Genomic DNA, 20,628 nt, shown 5'->3' on the forward strand with positions numbered 1-20,628 from the left:
ATTTGTATGAAACGGAAAGAAAACACAGAGAGGCTAAAACAACTGCCAATTCAGTAGGGCACAGCTCCATGTCAATCAAAGATTAAGGGAAAGCTTAATCAGGATCTAATCACCCAGTATTGTTGAAGGAATGTCCAGGAACACCTGGGCTGGTGAACCAGGTGTGTACACAGGATAAAGCCCTCTGGTTTGTTAAGAGCAATGCTTTACAGGCCTTTCGGAAAGAATGACATGAAAATGCTTTCAGTCCAGACAGCTGCTGCTGACAGCAGTGCATCAACACTGAGAGCTTCAGGAGAAACAAGAGGACCACATCAGGTACTGGAGGATGGACCCAGGTTGAGATGCAGGAAACTGATCTTCCCTCCCTGCTCAGCCACAAGTTTTACGGCCTCAAAGAAGGCCAAAAATTTCCATATAAGAATCTCAGCTCAAAATGCATGATAACACCACATTTCTGAAGTGCCCCTGGGAAGTGTTAATTCCTTTTTAAAAACAGCAGTAAGATTCCCTTCAGTCCCTCCTCTTTTTTACTCCTAAACTCTTTCATCATCCCCCCAAACTAAGGTAACTAGGGCACACATTTTTGCATTTAATTAAACTAGATAGATAAAATAGAAACAGTTTTATAAGACCACAAAAAAAGTATAGTAAAATACTTCACTTATTGACAAGGTATTTCCCCCCAGCTTCTTGCTAACAAAATCTTAAAGACCAAAATTTTCAACATGACAATCAAGGCTAATTTTCCTAAAAAGGTATCTAATCACCTTGTTCTATCTATATCGCATTTCCTCCACAATCTTTCTCTTTCCTACTGCTGTCAGGTCACATCAATATAACATTAAACTTAGGAAATGTCACCTGTCCCAAAGAAAATGAATCACTTGACAGGCAGCCAGCCTGGGCAGCAGTCATGGGGGAAGGTGTGAGACAACAGGGGTAAATGCTGCTGCATTCACACTGCAAATTATTACAGGTGCCTAAAACTAGTTAAACTATTCGGGCTCTTTCTAAAGCAAGAAATCAAGGAGCAGTGGCCTACAGGCAATGTTCCACAGACACAAAAGGAGACTGCATTTGTACTGCACAGTGACTCGAGCCAGATCTTTTGCAAGGGAACAGTGGTTATTAAGAGATCTTGGAAAACTTCACTTCTTACTCCCACAGAAAAATACATACCCAAAACAAGAGAAACAAACACTTCAGAAACTGTTTTTACAGATTATCAGATGTACTGCAGCAAGGTAGCACAAACAGACACTCAAAAAGTACATTAAAAAAGTGAGGTCTAGAAAAATTTCAAAAACCTAATTTTACTCCAGTTACACAGGCTCCATGTAGAGAAAACAGCGATTATATTTAAATATCAGCACTATTAAGCAGAACTGGGGCAGACCTGATGAAGCACCTCTTTGTTATTCAGTAGTGCAGTTCTTTTATAAAATTAGGCAAAGACTTGCCAAGAAAAATGGGCTGATGGGAAGCATAAAGCTGTAATGTTCCACGCCGTGACTATTTTGGGCCTAACAGAGACCCTTGTCCTAACTGAGTGTCTCGTCATGCTGGGGTACAGACACATCCTTGACAGAATCTCTCAGGAGCACAGACACAGAGTTTCTCTCCCAATTGATTTTCAAGCTCTATGTTTCTAGCAAGGCTTAACACAAAATCTGTTGTAACAGAATGAACAGTAAGCTTTGGCAAATTCTTATTATTGGTCTGAAACCTCATATGAAACCTCAGGATAAAATGCAAACAGGTGACAAAAAAAATATAAATCTCTGCTATTGTTGTTTTAATTTCTAAAATATCCAAGAAATTATTTTAGAACCCACATTCTAACACATGAAAATCGTTTTTGGTCACCCATCCTGAGTGATATTTGGTTGGTTGTGGTACGTGACAGCTTTATACTATCATAAACACTGGCACAAAATTAGGTTCATGAAACTATGTAGTTAAAAAGCAGAACATGGAGTACACAGTCACTCCGATGATTTGTAGCGAAGGCTTGTTTCAACAGAAATGGTAAATATTTTTTTCCTTGCCTTTATGACGGTGGCTGATTTCTCATGCAAATTGAAAGACTGGTAATACAAAGTACTCTATTCATTTCATTATGACCCAAAGCAGCCAACATTCAAAGTCAAACACAACAAAAAGCATTAGTAAGCATAGTCTAATGTATAAATTACTTCAGTTCTAGGCTGACTTTTTACATATAATAGTTTCCACTGAAATTGCATTAGATAATGAATCTGGTTTTGAGTCAAAGGACAAAAAGTTCTTATCATCCTCTTCTTGGTCATACTGTTGGCACAACAGAGACCTGCAGCCAGCTTTTCCTAACAAAACCTGAAGTGTTACAGCTGGTCACAAAGAACACGTGAAAGATCTTCTCTACAACCACATGCAAAGATTGTGTTTTTGTCAGGTCAGTCTACTTGTGTGTTACTGCAGTGATTTCAAGATGACTTTTTTTGCTTTTAAAAGCACCTGATTGTAATCTGTGTCTTCATACTGAAGTTGATTACAACCTGCTGTTACACACGGTATTCATCTTCTCCAGTCACTAACTGAGCTAGGTTTAGCTATAACCCTGAAGTGGATGATGGAAACGGTAATTGTTTAACGGCTTTGCTTTGAACAGGCAACACTATGAGCCAGTGAAGTAGTCAGTCCAGCTTCCTGGAATTTTTGCTCATTTATTAGTTATTTTATGTAAGCCCTGCCAACATGCTGAAAACAATGGAATTTCTTTTCCTCTAAATTCACAGACAGATTCAAACCTTCAAATTGTGTTCCTTCTTTTTCTATTTCTTAAATATTTTCTCCAATTTGAGTATCCTGGGTGTTGATCCTGCTGTCCCTTCTCATTACATCAGCACATAGGTCATGTTGGATAACCTTGCCATTACACAGAAGTCTAACAAATCTGTAATATCTGAGCACTTTTTTTCAGGGAACACTATTATGAAAGATAATATATACATCCTTGCAGCCTTATTCATGAGAGCTAACGGTGCAGTCTTACCAAGGAACTGTATTTCCATTGGTAAGATAAAAGTGATCTGTTTTTAAAACAGAACTGTCAAGATTCCTAGTTTTGTAGCATGAGACTTCATGGCATAATGTCCTATTAACACTGGCCAATAGTGTTATCAAATTGTTCCTTTATTAAGTATAAGCCTGTGCTTAATGGAACTCAAAATTGATGACACCAATATATAAAGTATGGATCTCTCCTAAAACATATTTACCTTAATTTCATAAAATATAGGTATAAAACATATATAGGCAAATTTAGAGTAATATCCTACAATAATTTGAAAGGAATAAAACCAATGTGAAGATTATCCTGTATGAAATTCCCTCTTTTGCTGATTAGAAGTGACACGCATTGCCAGCTGGTGGTGATGGTATTTGGGATTAGTGGTGCAACATGAGGCAGTTTTCCTCAAGAAGTGTCCCACACTATGCTGTATAGAGATGGTTACCTGAAGAACAGCAGCACAGATGCTAAGATTACAAAAAGAAATGTGTTTAGTCCTTTTTCAGCGAAGAGGCATGACGGGGGGTTGTACAACCCTAGCTAATCAGACAGGATCTTCATCACACCTGGGAGAGGGTTTTGCAGATGAGGTTCCTTGGTTGCCCAGACCTTGGACATAGCTAAGTACATCTTGGGTCCATCCCTGCTTCATTGACTAGCTTTCCTTCTAACAGAAACCACACTGTACAGCCAAGTCTGCTCTGCACTCAGACCTAACAGTTTGGAAGTGTTTTTGGCTGTCGCTGTTCAAATAAAGCTTCTTGAGAACCCATTACTGGAGCCTGGACTAGAGCTAGAAGTCCACAATTGAACTGGTAACTAGTGACAGCTCCAATAAACAGGCAGTGTTCAAATATCAAATGATGCTCTATCCAATGGATTCTGGCTCTGATCAACAGGACAAGAAATAGTTTACCACTCCTTTTAAAACCCTCTGTTTTGCAAACATTGACTAGGAAGCCATTGTAAAGATTTGATTATGTAAATAAACCACCCATTTTGCAAACAGGAAAATCGCTGGTAGTGTCACAGCAAACACAAAAAGTCAGGAACAGCTGTCTCAGGCTTGCACTCTGTACCAACAGGATTTCACCCTACAAACAGAGATACCAAGCAACTGCTTGTATAAGTGGAGAATTGTGCACAATACGCTGTGTTAACCCATGTCAGTCGGTTAGCTTATAAGGCACAGAGGCTGGCAAATTCACAGTTGTGTCTCTGACAGGCACAACACTTGGAAGGCAAACAGAAGACAGAAAATGTGGATTCAAGGCTCCATTTCTTATATATATATTTTTCATTGTTTACATGCTTTAGCTTTGCAGGCCACTCCCATTTTTAAAGAAAGTTTAACGTATTATTTGATCCCACTTACACCTGTAACAGCAGTCAAGTAGACCAGTGCCATTTATTAGAAAGAAAAAAATGTTTTAATGTGGATTTTTCCATTCATCTTGTTGCACCTAGGAAAAAATCCTACAGATTTTTGTAGAAAAAACACACTTCTCTGCTCACTTAGGTTTTGAATGCAATTTTATGAAAATCTTTCCTGTTTTCTTAACAGAACTAGAAGGTGCCCTTCCTGAACTAAAGAAACTAAACTACTTACCTGTCTGAACTATACGGTGTTAAGAAACAAAGGAAAACCGGTAAGAATCTTTCCTTTCATAAACTGTGTAAGAGTGCAAGCAGAGTTAGATACCTGTGTTTTATAAGTTTACTAGTTGCTCACAGCCCAGATTTAATTTTTTTTTCTTTCATTATGCAGTATTGCAGAGGTTAACAGAATAGATGCAAAGGCAGTAAATGACTGACATGGCACACTGAAGATGAGCAGAACTGCCTAAGGAAAAGCTCACAGATATGTCTACTGAAAGTATCTCCACTCAGCCTGTATCAGGCAGCCAGTGAGGTATAAACAGAGCGAAGACAACTCTTTAAGTAGCAATATATTTATTTTACAACCTGCCCGCCCTGCCTGCCTGCTTCCTCTATTAGAGCACTTTGCTGCACACATGAGGAGCTCTCCTGGAGGCAGTTACAGTTATGAACTGTTTGCTCTCTGCTCACCTTGCAGCCAGCAGCAGCACAACCATCATTCATTCCGAGGAAAAGGGAATCAGGTGAAGAAAAATGACTCTCCCTGAATGCCATAATAAATTCACATGGAGAAATAACCATGCACCACTACCCAAACCCTTTAGTTTTATTAATGGCAGGAAGGCACTATTTCTATCTAATAAATCTTCCTAGCTTCACCTACTGGTCAAAATGGAAGATGCACCATTTTGGCCAATTTTACTAGCCTCGTTATTACAGGTCCTGAAAAATATTAAATCATGTAATCTAGTTCACAGGACTGCCTGCTGGCAGAAATATGCTCTTGGAGAACAAGCAGCTTGGGAGGTTGGGCACCAACACTTCTCCCCATGCTCAAGTACAACTCCAATGGCCCTGAGGAAGGCAGTAGATTAAATAAGTGGTAAAACCAAACAAAACAAACACAAACGAATAATCCCACCACAACAAAACAAACAAAAACCCAAACAAAAGCCAATCTGAATATGAAACCTGAATACCTGAATGAAACCTAAAGCAGAGTGACAATAATGACAAGAGTGTTGAAGTACTGGACCAGGGTAGAGACTTCAATAATACACATTAACTTAATGGTCAGAATAAGGTACACTGTTCTTTTCTTGACAGATAATTTTCCCTATCTGTAGCATGGTGTCAATATTTACAACCCCAGAAATGTGCTTTGAGGCTAGCAACAGAAAAACAACTGGCTGCTCTAAGTATTATAAGAAGCACAGCAAAACCAAACTGCTGTCTACTTGCTTGTAGCTGAATTGGCTTCAGCACAACAGTTTCATCACTAGGGGAAATGAGTGAACGCTCCACATATAAATGTTAATAAGTCCCTTTGCAGCGTACCACAGTCCTAACTACAGAGCTGAAAGAGCTATGCCTCAGGCCTATGGCACTGTGGCATATTGTGTGGTTATTAGTATGTATTTTGCAGGTATAAAATGACTGACACCAACTGCTGTGTCAGGGGCCAGGGAGAGCACTGCCATTGCAGTTTGTATAAAGAAAAAAGAAGAATATACCACATTCAAACCAAAGCTGAACCAATTAATGAGCCACGAGCATGACTTAAGCACCTATAAAATAGTTCAGAATACATTAAATATAAGAAGGCAGCTTTTCAAAAATAAGTGTAGATGACACAGTGATTTCACATCTCTTCTGACACTGCATTTTCCTGGACTTACAGTATTTGTCACAGTTAAAGCAAAGTCAGTTGTGCCTTTGAACAAAAGTGAATTGTAAAGGCATCAGAGGCAGAGGGACTCCCCATAACAAGCATAGAAGTGAACAAAATCACCCTTACTGCTCAGCTTTGCAAGATCATGCTGTAGGCAACGTGTATCTTTTCAGCCTGGATGCAAAGGGAATCATGTGCAGTTATGGTACCAGTCTGTCCTTCTTCAACAAGAAATCTTGAATCAACTAAGTTCAAATTCAAAGACATTAGCACTCCACAACTTTTCTGAAAACAAGCAGCCAGACTATGGAGAGATGCCAGAGGTAGCCTCCCCCGATCAAAGGGCTGCGGTGCAAGTGCCGTCATAACATTCTGCAGTGGCTGATACAGCCATGAGACTTGGTCCTCCCCTAAACTAGACTTCAAAAGTTGCACTGCTCAAGCAAATCCTTGTTTGTTTTCACAAAGCTTGCAGAGCATGAACACTATGAGGGTATTATCCAGGTTACTGAAACGTGGTCTCATTAGCAGGAATATTACAGATTCATTTTTTACTACAGATCTTAAAGTGGGAGGCTCATTATGGTGTTGTTTTCAAAAGCTAAGAACAAGTTTGCAACTCTCCAATGTGCTCTACAGGCTTTGTTCTGATTTCTTTTCTTTGCCTGTGAGCAACATATTCTCCTAAACCAATTGAGTTTTTTTCTTTCCTTCTTTCTTTTTTAGAGAAGGCTGCAGAAGGCAGGATAGACATGGCATCAAAACACATTTTCCACAAGAATAATGTGAAGTCTACCTTACACAGCTTAACATTTTTCATCATTTCCATGCATATACCTTATGTGAGGAATAAAGTTTAAATTATTTGTTTATTGATTGGTAGCAAGCCTAAAAAAACCACAAAACAGATGAATGGATACTCAAGTGTCTGCTTAATTACAGTTAAATATAGGAGAACATGTATAATTTCAGCCTTCAATACTCGCACCTGGCACGACCCACTTCAGAGCTTTGTGTGATAAGTACTCTGAGCATCAGCTTTCAAATGGCTCTGGAAATGGGATTCACACATCATGTGGGTGGCCCAGCCACTGGGTCGACAAAATCCCGTACAGTACTGAAGGTGCTGATACTGATCTACCTACTTCTGTACTACTTCCATATGTCTAATTCAATGTTATGACCCAACATTTTGGACAGATTCCGGAAGCAAGAAAGCTTCTGCAGGGGGTCTCCAGCTCTGGAATAATGTCTTCTCATTGTTGAGTTTCAGGTCACTTTAACCACGGGGGATACAGGCCTGTGATGCCTTGCACATAGTGAAAAAAGATGATAAAAACCAAGAAAAAGGTAACAAAGACTTATTCCCAAAAGAGCAGGAAGTAACTGTATGATAGAAGAACTCTGAAAAAATGATATTTCTAGGTAAACTAGAGGTGACTACAAGTACTCTTTGTAGAAATATATCAATGGGGACAGAACAGATGGGATGAGGGGTGCATGGAAACGTACATATTTTACATGGATTTGCAATTTCTGATGGGGACGCCACAATATATACAGCAGGTCACCTCACCTGTCACTGAAATGCAATCGCCTGTAGAGTGGAAGGTAGTTACCAATTTAGAGTAGATAGCGACATTTTAATAACAGCTTTGAGCAAGGGATTTAAAAAAGCTATAAGGGGAATTTTAGGTAGGCAGAATGTAATTATCCATTTGGAATTCAGCCAGATACAACTCTCTAAACTCTGCATTTGCTGCCAATCTAAATAACACCACATCCTCACAATTTGCAGCAGCAGGATTGCTAGGCAGATCACAGACTGAGCACTAGGTACCTCATGAGCTATTTGCAGGATGGTTACAGCAAACCCTGCTGTCTGGGAAGAAGAAAGTCAGTAAGGTATCAGGCAGCGTGACACACTCTCTGCTACTTTGAAGTCAAGGGCAGAGCCTTTTTCACACATTAGAGATGTAAAAAGTTATTTGGCATATCAATCTTCTTGCAAGCAACTGCAGCCATCTGGCTTTCTTTCAAGTCTCCCACCCAGACAGCTTCTTTATTTATGTAGCCCCTGAGGAACCTCACACATTTCTGACAGCTCCAGCAAACGGGTACTTTCCCCTCTCTGTCCCTACCTGCCTGTATCTGTGCTTTGGCTCACAGTGGCTTTCTGTATCCAGACAAGCTGTTGAAGCTGGAAACAAGTGCCAACTGAATCGGATCTTTTCAAGAAGACAAACTTGAGGCTATTTCTCCGCACATAACAGGCCATCTCCATTCCTCTGGGTGCACGCTCTCATTCTGTTTTCCTGCTACTACCGGATTCTCCACACTGTGCTATTCATTTGAGGAGACAAGAGTATTAGCCATGTTAGCTGGAAAGAAACCCTCAGAGTCCATCCAGATCACATCAGCTAGTTAGTGCTGTAGTCTGTGATGCTCTTTTCATCCAGCTTGTTCAAGCATCGTTTCGAAGAGATCAACATAGTAGACAGTAGAACAAGTAAAACCCTCCCTAGCTCCTGAACTCTTTTCCCTACTGTCTTACTAGACAGAATGTGATTGTTGCTGGTTTCTCAGCACCTCATCTTTCATGGAATGGTTTGAACTCAAAGAGTAGTAGTAAAAAAGACACCAGGAGAACAATTCTTGCTGTCAAGATTAGAATAATAGCTGTATCATTCATAAACATTTAAGATTTATGGATTCTCCTTCATTTTTGTGCTTCAGGGGATGAATCTGTCCCAAAGTGAGAGATTAAAAAGAAATTATTTGAGGTTGTGCCCTGGGCTGTTGAGCTTAGAATCACAGAATAATTTAGATTAGACAGGACCCCTAAAGATCCAACCCCCCATGCAAAAACAGGGCCAATTTTGGAGTAACGTCAGGTTGCTCAGGGCCTCATCCACTCAAGTTCTGTATATCTCCAAGGACAGAAGTACCACAGACACTTCTTGAAGAAATTCAGAGACAGGTAGACCAGGGGTCTGACAAGGATAGCAATTCCTGTCCTTGACTGTAATAGCTCCAGGGAGATACTCACAGTAAAAATGCCTGTATTTAGATTCTAATCTTCCTTTAGCTCAAAGGAAAGGTGAGAGTCCTGCAAAGGCTAATTTGAGAGAATCTGAGATAATACAAGGAGCCCATCTCTTCTAATCATATAAACTGTCTAGGGAAATAAGCCTACCAGCTCAATGTTTTAAATTAAGTATCTACATTTAGGAGGTGTGAATATCCAGCAATGGATAAATATCGATTTCCTAAACATCAGGAAAACCTAGGAAAACCAGCACCATCCACTATTACTGTAGTGCTATGATTGTCCAGAGATGACACTGATGAACATATTTAGTAATCTCCCCAATTTCATATGGCGCTTCAAACAACCAAGCCAGCCATATACAATATAAACTGCAAAATACAGGTGATTTGGGAGAGTGGGGTATGACCTAAAAGCAACGGTCTTTTACTCAAGTAATTTAACTTTAGAGCCACTTGAAATTGGACAAGGTAGTAGAAAAAGGATAGGAAAAGAAATCAGCTACTCTTCTCTCTGTATTGTAGAATCCATTTATGCTCCAGAGAGCTACAGATTAAAGGGCAAAGTTTTCTGCAGCCAGGTTGCGATATGACTCTATTTTATTATGGGTAGGGCGTCCTTATTTTTAATTGTCAGTGCAATACATGTTTTAGGGCTGTTAACCTTGACAGAATGTCTTTAATTAACTACCCACATCAGAAATGGGATACGCATGTTATTTCCGACACAAAGTAGTTAAGGTATAGTAAAATGATTCAGTGTAGTTTTGTTAGATTCAAGAATTTACTCAAAATTTAACCTTCAGGAAAACAGGATAGCTGTTCTCATTCAAAAATGAGCTGAAACAATGTGTTTAATGCATCTCCTTTGACAATAACATTCTTATTATGTTTAAATAAACCCAGCATTTTATAAAGCAAATTGCTAAATTTTTAACAATGAGTTTAATTGAAAGCTCAGTTAATGGACACAACCAATCTGAAATTGTATACCCTCATCGTGATATGACCTGAATCAGCTCAGAGTATACTTCAGGTCTGACAAACTGACAAAAAATGGTCAGCAAAATAAAGACTATGCATTTTTCATTAAAACCATAGCAGATACATGAAAGCTCTGTATGAAAGCTTTGAGGTTGGATCACCTTCTATTGTAACACATTTCGGTGGTGCTGCAGTAAGGACTGGTGCCCCTAGGCCTGAGGACAGAAGACTGCAAGAGATCCAGTCAGACCAAGTCTGTCCACCTTTGGCAGTGAGCAGAGTACGTGTCGCAATAGAGATGCGCAAGTTCCAAGAGAACTTAAAGCATAAGGTTTCTAAGCTGCATTATGGGGGGTGAGCTGTTCCTGCCTGATTGGTAGTAAGAATAAGGATTAGAAGCGAAGCTAATCCTCCCACACCCCAATACATGCCAAATAAATAGTTTGAGGGTTTTAAAGCTGTTATTTCACTGCCAAACAAGAACTGCAGCTACACTCAGGCATACTGGATAAATTATTCAAACTACAGCAGTACAACTCTTGTCATCTCCCAGCAGAGATCTTTTCACCTGCTCCTTGAACAAACCCAGCTAGTCAAGCAGAAACCAGATACGGCCACCTCAGTGTATTCTGTACTTTGCCTCCTCACTACCCACCAGATCACTGGTGGAAAGGAGACATTTTTTTAAGAGAACACAAGTTTAAAACCTGTGATGGCAGAGTTAGGTTAAGGAGAGCAAGAAGTCACAATGCAGTTATTTTACATCATTTACTTGGAAGAACTGTTATCAAGTCACCTAAAAATAAGTGTCCATGTTACTAAAGACAAACAATAAATACAGAATGCTATGTCGAGTGATTTTCTACATCAGTTATTCCAGCTGCGATTTATTATTAGATTTTATTTAAAGGATGGCACAAATGTTTGAACAGACTAAGTGGCAAGGAAGCAAAGCATTATCAGATATTTTCATTTTTAGGCTTCTGATTGCAAAGCAATATATTCTTTCACCAATGAACACTGCCAGAGAAGTCAGTTTAAACATTTCAGATTTTTATGTGGGCTTTCAAGTGGAAAGGAGGACTTGTAGCCAAGCAACACATTTGAACAACAGATTGCTAGTGGCATTGCAAGAGAAATCTCCCAGACAAAGCACTACATTAGCACTTGCCATCTAGAGCCCTGGAGGTCAAACCCTGCCTAGGTCACTCAGGGAACGTGACTAGACAGGAGCTTTTGTTTAGGTACCCAGGAAATAGGAGTTTCTGACACAAAACTATGGCAGCATTTGGCGTGGTTGGCCAGACTGTGCTGGGGATGAGCCCCAGGTGTGACAGGGCAGCTGTGAACCTGCCTCTGGCTGCTGCACAGGTTATAGTGAACCAGGTTTCAGCCGAGCTTACTGCCAGGCATTTCAGGAGATCAGGAAACTAACTGAGGCCATATTTTCAAGTGCTCTTGGCAGGGTGAGGCTCTGGCTGTGAAACTCTGTGGCAGATTTGCAACAGGGCCCAGACAGAGTCTCAAGCAAGTTCATGACAATCTGTCACCTTCTCAAGGAAAAAGATTTTCTGAAGCAACCTGTCGTACCTTAGTCACTCACCATCATTCACCTGGCAGCAGCCCAAATAGGGTTAGAAGAAAGTTAAAGGAAAGAGGTTGAGTTTTCAGCAATGTTTCTAGGTAACACATTGCGGAAAACTGGATAACCTGTTCAGAGTAGAATCCTTTCTCTTTTCTGAAAAGAGTTCAGAAAACTGAATAGATATGAGAAACTAAGATAAAGAATGGCAAGAGCGGCTTTCCTGACCTTTTCCTGTTTCCTCTATGAAACCTGTGCTCCCTAATAGTCCCTTTTAGTTCTGGAGCTCTCCAGATGCAGAAGACCAGAGGGAGAAGGTGCTTCTGGGCAATGAAAGCAAACCTGCGAGCAGGCTCATCTTCTGAGCTGCCACCACTTCATTTTCCTGGGCATCTGCCAGTGTAGCTACTCTGCTGCTCAGAACTTTCTTTGCTTTGAAACGTGTTAACACAAGGCTCAGTAAGGGGCCCGTTAAGCAAAAATTCCATTGCACACGCCTGGATAAAAAGGAAGATGACAGCAATGATACCCATTTGGTTTTCTGACATGAAGATTTGTGTCTCAGCGGATTTATGTCATATATGGACACTTTGTTCATTCTTCTGGGGGAAAAAAAATTCCCTTTTTTTTAACATTATCCAGCATGGCTGTCCTCAAGCTCTCTGACTGAAATAACTTGAAAAACACAATCACAGTTTTACAGATACAGCTGGAAAATGGCACTTAACAAAAATGCCAGATTAAATGACAGATCAAGCAGTTTGGAGAGGCTGCAGATAAGGATGTTTCAGAGTTGGAGTTCTCTTGATTTGTTTGGAGAAAAGGGATTTTATTCTTAAGTAGTAGTCTTGCGGAAAAAAATCTCGTGCTCTGTTCACCCTCCCACCATTTAAAATTAAGTATTTAAAAATCCACTTAATATTATCAATCGTCATCTATGAAAACCCCCTGTGAGATGTTCTGCAGCAGAAAGAGGCAGCAATAACTTCAGGGTCTCTGTGTCTATTTGGCAGCCAGTGAACTCGTGAACACAGAGAGATTCACCATTAGAGCTCTAGCACCATAACCTGTTCTGGCATAATTACTGCATAATTATTTTCTTTGACTATTCCACAGGAAAAACCAGCACAACTATAGAAAATGATAGAAAACCCTTATTTCAGTCAAAATTGACAAGTTAGGAACAAGTAAAATTTAAATTAATATATCTTAAAATGGTTCTTCATCTTCTCTATCTCCTGGTAAAAGTGGGATTTGTTTTTTTTTTAATAATCCTTCCTCTGCATGATCTACCTCTAGTACATCTTTTGTAGCTGTGCAAGCCATACGCAGTATAATACATGTCTACATTGGGGATTGGATTGCCTTTTCTATCTACCATGCCTAGGAGGTACCAAAGTACTGTGCCATTTTCACCTTCAAATCTCCTCCCTTTTCCAAACACCCAGATAAATCACCCTTGCAGCATGCTCCAAAGGCCACTAAACTTTGGTTCCAACAATTTTGTTGTAGCAGTAGGAGGAATGTAGTCTCCAAGGTTACTGGGACACAAGTAATTTAGAAATTTCAAGCAGCTCATTGAATTGCACAGAGAAGATATGTTCCCTGCAGGAAGCAACATTGTGAAAGCAGATAGACGTTGTCTGCATTAACAGAAATTTCTGAGTGCTCTGCAGAGTCAGCCCCGTTCAACAACACAGGCTGGGGGCCACGAACGCCCGGGTTCCCGCAGCGGGGTCCTGCAGACCTCTCGACTGTGCAGATGGAAAAAACTTTGCAATCCCCATACTTGATGTTCAGAGCTGCTTCAGAAAGTCCAATCAGACTCAGCGTAGACACACACGATGCTGTACTCATGCCTGTCATCACAGGACAGAATTTGCAATTAGATGCAGAAGCAAAGGGAACCAGCTCTTTTCTATTCCAGTCATACACATCTCTTCTGTGTAAGGGACCAATTGCTTGATCATTTTCTCTGGTGCATGCAGTAGGGGCAGACTTAAAGATGTTTTTTGACCTTTTTTATCTCCATAAAATACTTCAGGGTAGAGCCCGAATATCGGAATTAGTGTATATTCCTCCACTTGTAATAGAATGAGCCAGGTAAAGGTCTGATCTCAGTTACCAAGGCAACTGCAACAGCACAGCCTGCTCATGCTCATTAGATTTTTTTTTTTTTTTTAAAAACATTTGATCCTGAAGTCTGCAGTGCTTCCAAGTAATTATATTCATATGGTGTGTATATGCTGCAAAAATAGCTTCTTCATTTTCTGCCAGCCAAATTAACCATGAAAATAGACCAGTTTAAGAATGTAATTATTACAGACTAATTTGGCAAACTAGGCAGTCAGTATTACCTCGACCTGGGCAGCCTGATCTTCTGGGATTTCACTCGCCTGAGGCTTTTTACAAAGAGCAAGATAGCTGGGAGCATGCACTAGGCAGGGAGGGCAGGTAGGCAGGGAGAGTTACTATGGAAGGGGCTCTTTGAGCTCCATTTCTGCAAACACACTGCTGTAAATCTTCAGCAAAGGCTCAGAAAATTTTCAGTATTGCAATGGGGAAGGGGTAAACACATCCACAGGTGGAATCAAATGTCTTCAGAGCTTAAACAACTAGTTAAGTGATCCAACAACTGTATTTTGAGGAGGAGGAGTCTGCAAACATAAAATGGGACAGTCAGTGGATGTAAAGGTATGGCACACAGGTAACTGTATCGGGGAAAAAAAAAAAGTATCTAAAGTATGTGTTTCCAGACAGAAAACATATTTGCTGTTCTGGACCCTGAGACATTTAAGGTAGAGTAAGTTCCATAGTCTGTCTTTTAGGAAGACCTCCCCATCTTGGTGCTGCTGTGCAGGGAGTGGTTCTGCTAAGAGAGAATGAATTTCAGCTGCAGCTGAGAGGTGCCCTGACCCAAAGTACAGGCCAGGAACCTTCACCTCCTGCCCCCAACCCCAGCAGCAGTCAGCATGGCTTTCTTAGGCCTTCAGACTCTGGCAACGAAGCTGAAAATGTGTTTTGCTGCTCTCAGAAACCTCCCCTCTTTGCTTTCCCCTACAACTTGTCCTTCGATGCAGGATCCCAAACCCAGGATCTCAGGCTGAGTTTAAAACAGCTCAGCTCCTGCTGTGCCACCTGCCAGTAGGACTGGAACTTGAGGTGAAGGAGAATAAGGCTGAATGTTTAACACGGCTTCCTAATGCTCCCGCAGCAAGTCGGGAATCACTTGTACAGCTCTGCAGCCCCAGGACAGCACTCAGCCACCTGGAGAGGCTGTCACACAGCACACCCCGTCCCTCCCTCACTGAGGATCTGAGAAAGGAAGGAGCCCTCCAGAGCTGTGAAAATACATCATGTCTTTAAAGACTTCAAAGGAGAATCAGGAGAACACACTGCTGCTTTTACAAGCACTCTATGGAGTTGGTGGAGATCTAAAAGAACATTTTAAAGGAAGCAAAGAATACAGAAGAGTGGGAATCAGATCTCAGGAGAGACAGCATCATGTTGATGTGAGAGTTTTTCAGCACAGTACAGTTGATAAGTGTTTTCTCTTATGTATAATACCCAGTAGACAGTGTTTCTCAATAGTTGTTAACCAATTAGCGTATTTACTGGAAGATAAAGCATTGCTAATTTCAGACAAAAAAAACAGACTGCCTTTATTCTATAAAGTTGTTTTGGATAAGACAAGTACAGCACCCTGGGTCATACTGAAGGATCCACTATGCATCATCTGAACTGGGCCAAAACAGCACTGGAATGAACCACGCTGACATCTCACGGGTTCCCCTCAGGACCTTTGGGGTCTGGGCTCAGGCCCCACCTTCAACATCCCCACCCGCCCACCTCAACTGCACTACAAACATTGCTACTTTTTCCCTCAGCCTCCAAGGATCTGCTTAGATGCTTCAGAAGGAGACCAGTTAGAAGAGGTTTTCTCTCACTTTTTGCAATATGTAGATGAGAGAGCAATGGACCTCCTGGGATCAGTCAGGAACAGACCAAAATCTCAAGGCAAAAATCATTCTTTGGACATGAATAAGTGTAACAGTTGCACTGAAGCTTGTAACATTTGAAAAATAATCCCTTTGAACACTAGAGGATAACGGAGGTAAAATCATAAGGATTTGCAGTATAGTTGTGAAAAAGATTCAGGGCAAGCACCTAAATTGGATGAGATTAACCAGGCACCAGAGTGGACACTGTTCAGAAGCAAGATGGTCCTGTCTCTCTTTCCATGGGCTATAGGAGGCACTTGGTCCCCATGACCAGCTGTTTTAAATTCCCTTTTGAATTCCAGGACTACTTAACAAGAAAACTTGGTTTTAGCCTTTTTTTCTCTCTGCTAATGACAGGGTTGGAAAAAAAAAAAAAAACAAACAAAGCTATGTTATTTATGCTACTCAACTGCTGCAGACAAATTTTAGTAAAAATACAGTATTCTGAAAAAGCAAATATGGACTTCCAGGCTACTGCACTGGCTGCATAATCTCACATGAAAATCTCAGCAAATGAAAAGACAAACAAAAAACCTCCACAATTGCACCATGTTCTGGCAGTGATGAACTGCTGTTTTCAAGACTACTTCTACAACTTTAAGGAGACCATTATGAAAAGAATGGATATGAATAATTACAGGAGATTTTTTTTAAATTTGATGGTGATAGACCATTTCAGTTAAGGCACAATGAGATCGATAAACATGAAGTCGTTCTTTAGATGAGGTTTGAAAGACAGCAACATCAAGAGCCATCAATGCTATTTTTTGATGGCCCAAAAATAAGGACAAATGTGGATTTTTATTATTTGGAGAAAAAAAAAAGACAGCTAAAGAGAAATAATGGCTATAAGTCGATGCATATAAAGCAGAAAAACAAGAATAGTCACATCAGAGAGCAAAAGTGAATAATAGTTATGGGAACTGTTAGTCAGGGCACTGCCAACTGTGTCTTCACTTTTTGCCTGTCATCTGGAGTGGCTGTTACAGAAGTTGGTTACTATTATCTTGATTATAGACACTTTCTCTATAGGAGATTTATCAAGGTGGACATTTTTATGAAATACCTTTAGAAGAAAAAAAAGTTATTTTTTATTATTTTTCATAAACTGAAGATAACTTGATGAAGATCTTTCAAAGTGTCTGACAGTGTTTTCTGATATAACACATGTATTAGCTGTAAAATCTTTCATTAAAGATCAATTTGTTTGAAGAGATTAGTATAAATCCATATGAAAACCTTCACATTCTTTCAGTGGAAAGAACCTGTCATTTCCTGTCAAATGTTCTCAGTTGGCAATTATTATTGTACCTATATTTTCTTTGCCTTTCATGTATTATGAGCTAGGTGGAAAAAAAAGTCTCTTACATGAAAGAACAAATATAAAAATAGGTTTGAAAATCTTGCAGAGAGATTGCTTTAGAAAACATATCAGATGTCATTCTAGTGTCCAGCTGAAGTAGAAACTATTATAAACTATTATAAAGTAGAAACCACACACGTAGAGATAGAACAGAATGGTTCACTCTGCTGGAAAAAGGTGAAAGCCCCTCAGCTGTTAACAAAGACAAATAATAAGTAGCTGTGATCATCTATGTGGATATGAACAGTTACAAAGCAATGTCTGTATTCACCACTGTGCACTGCCTAAAAACTGCATACTTTCTTGTTTGTCACCTCTTTTCCATCAGCCTCTCAATGCTTTTTCAGTTGATGTTAATCCCATGGACTGTACCTGCACAGAACACCTCTGGGTGAATATGACTCAGAGAGGATTCAGGGAAGACGACTTCTAGGAGAAGCTGATTCATATACCTTTTGGTGTCCTGGCTGCACCTTCGCTAAGGCCAATTTCACTCTCTTTTGAGATAGCTTTAGCTGTTCAACTTAGTATCCGCAGGAACATGAAGGGTGAATTGCAGCTGCTTTTCTGCAAAGCAGAAGGCTTTCACCATCTGGTCTACTGTTTTTCTGTTTTTAGATCAGACATGCAAATCAAAGCATTTATTTGTGCATTTGACTTCTGCATGTACTGCAGGCATTTCTGCCCATTCAGAAGAAGAAAAAAGATCTTTAAACACAATGAATATTATTTTAAATTTTAAAAGTAATGTAGAATTTCACTCAAATGTAAAACGTAACTTTAAAAAAATTATTGGTGGAGTCATCTGAGAAATAATTTCAACAGCAGAAAATTTTAGAGTGTAAAGATACTTGCTCTAATTCAAGAACTGGTGCACGGGGGCAAAGCTTTTATTTATTTACTAAATCCTTGAATCCATTTAGCACTTCAGAAAATAAGAGCCTACTGAACTTGCCATTTATTCCAGTCTAGCTCTGACCCATCGCCCTATTTGACACAAGCAATTTGTCTTATTGCAGCCCCTCTTTAAAGGTTATGACAGTTTGCACAGGACACGATAAAACTTGTAATGTCATCACTGACAAGGCTACCACCTTCACTTGTTGACATCGTATCAAATAGTCTCATTCTTGTTCAAATCTTGACCTGAGTTACTTAAAATGACACTTTTTCATTGCCAGTGACTGAGTCAGACAGTAATTGCTGCCCAAAATAATACAAATTCATAAAAAGAAATGACAGAAGATAGATATTTTTAACGTGTTTGACTTGGTTCCTGAAATATCACTCAGTGACACAGAGCAATAACTGATGCAAAGTGTGAACCAGACAGAAAGCTGGAGTAGATTTACTCATGAGATAGACAGCATTGCAAGTAACAACACGGGAGGTTCTGCTGCCTCCCACTGCTGTACCCAGCTTTGCACAGGACCTATAAAAGCACTCATTGTGCAGGTCATACACCTGCCAAACTCTGTCCAAGCAGATGGAGACCTTGAACTGCTTGGTGAGGGACACGCGAGATGAGATGGCAATATTCTGGTGTCAGTTGACGTGGTTTTCATTTGCCATCTAACCAGTATTTTAAAACAAGCCTTCAGAGGAGAAAGAGTTAAACATTTTAATTCTTAAGTGTCTTATCTCCAAAGCATGAACTTGCAGATACTGACGCAGCTAAACCCTTACCAATATGCAAATGTAGCACATAAATAAGTTAGACAAGTTGAATTTTGATATCAGAATGACCACGAATTCCATGTCCAAGCCAGGTTTACAGCTGCACAACATATGTTATGCTGGTCAATTATATAAATGAACTTGTCATTATTGGTAGCCAGAGAAATCACTGCCCCCAGGTGCTCAGCTGGCTGGTCAGTTGTTTTACAGCAACCATGACCCTTCAGAGCTGCCACTAACCCTGAGGGTGAAAGAAGTGCAGCCTCACAGGAGCTGAAGGAAACCAGAGACCATCAAAGCTGCTAGTGATGCTGAAGCTGACATGAGCTACAAGTCTGCATTTAGTCTGGGAAAGGCAGACTCCCCCAGGGAAGGCAGAGTGACACAGAAGGTACAAGTCCAGTCTTTGAAATGAAATGCTAAACATGTTAATAAAGTTGCTGAGCAGAACTGATGGTTGAGAATAGGAAGCTTAAAAAAGAAACCACCAAAAAAAACCCCAAAACCCCCACAAAACAAAACCAACAAAACAGATGGATCTGGAAGATCAAGAAATGAAATATTAGCAAGAACTGACTTGCTTATTCTTCACACAGCCATTGACTTTAATTTCATTTTTTAACTCTGGGTTCCCATTGCCAGCTCATTTCTTTTCCTGAAATAGTTCCAGTTCAATGAGAGGGAAAAACAATGCATTTCTAATTAGAAGATTTGTATTAACATAATATGTAAAGAGGAGTAAGTATGTAAGATCTGGAGATGAATATATCATAGAATCCTAGAATGGTTTAGGTTGGAAGGGACCTTAAAAATCATCCAGTTCCAATCTGCCCTGCCACAGACAGGGACACCTTCCATCAGACCAGGTTGCTCAAAGCCCTGCCTAACGTGGCATTGAACACTTCTCAGGATGGGGCATCCACAGCTTCTCTGGGAAGCCTCTCACAGTGCTTCAAAACTCTCACAGTGAAGAATTTCTTCCCTATATGCAATCTACCATCTTTCACTTTAAAGCCATCACCCCATTTCCTATCACTACATGCCCTTGTAAAAAGTTTCTGCCACCAGAGACTAATAAATATATTTATTACAATCCCTTACATCTGCTCTAAGTTTATCACGACAAGATTACCCTTTTTTTTGCTCTTCTTTCCCTTTCCATTGAGTATGAGATTTTTTGTTTATAACAGCTCTCCTATTAAAACAAACATTTGTTTCTGGATTACAGTTCTCATTCACTACTGTGTTGAACATTTATCTAGCATGTTGTTCTGAAGTTACATGAGTTGTTTTTCAAGATGATTCTGAACCTGGTTTAGTCATGCTTTACATTTGTCTGTTCTGTACATTGGAAGACCTCACCTACACTAATATATCATGCTGAATTAAGTAAATATTTTGGAAAAATCTTTATGCCATGAACCAGATCAACCCCCTAACTGATACTTTTAAGCTAGTTTAACACGTACTTGCATCATTAAGCTGTTAAATTATCAACTTGAGATCCTTAGAAGCTCGAAGACAAGGCAAAGAAATGTGTTACTATGTCTTTTATTACCAAAGATCCTTCTTGCTTTGTTCAAGAAGCAGCTCCATAAACAAGATTAAAATCTAGCTGTGTTTGCTTTGCTGGGATAAAACTTTTTG

Source organism: Streptopelia decaocto (assembly GCF_964273445.1).
Source record: "Streptopelia decaocto genome assembly, chromosome: 12".
Lineage (NCBI taxonomy): Eukaryota > Metazoa > Chordata > Aves > Columbiformes > Columbidae > Streptopelia > Streptopelia decaocto.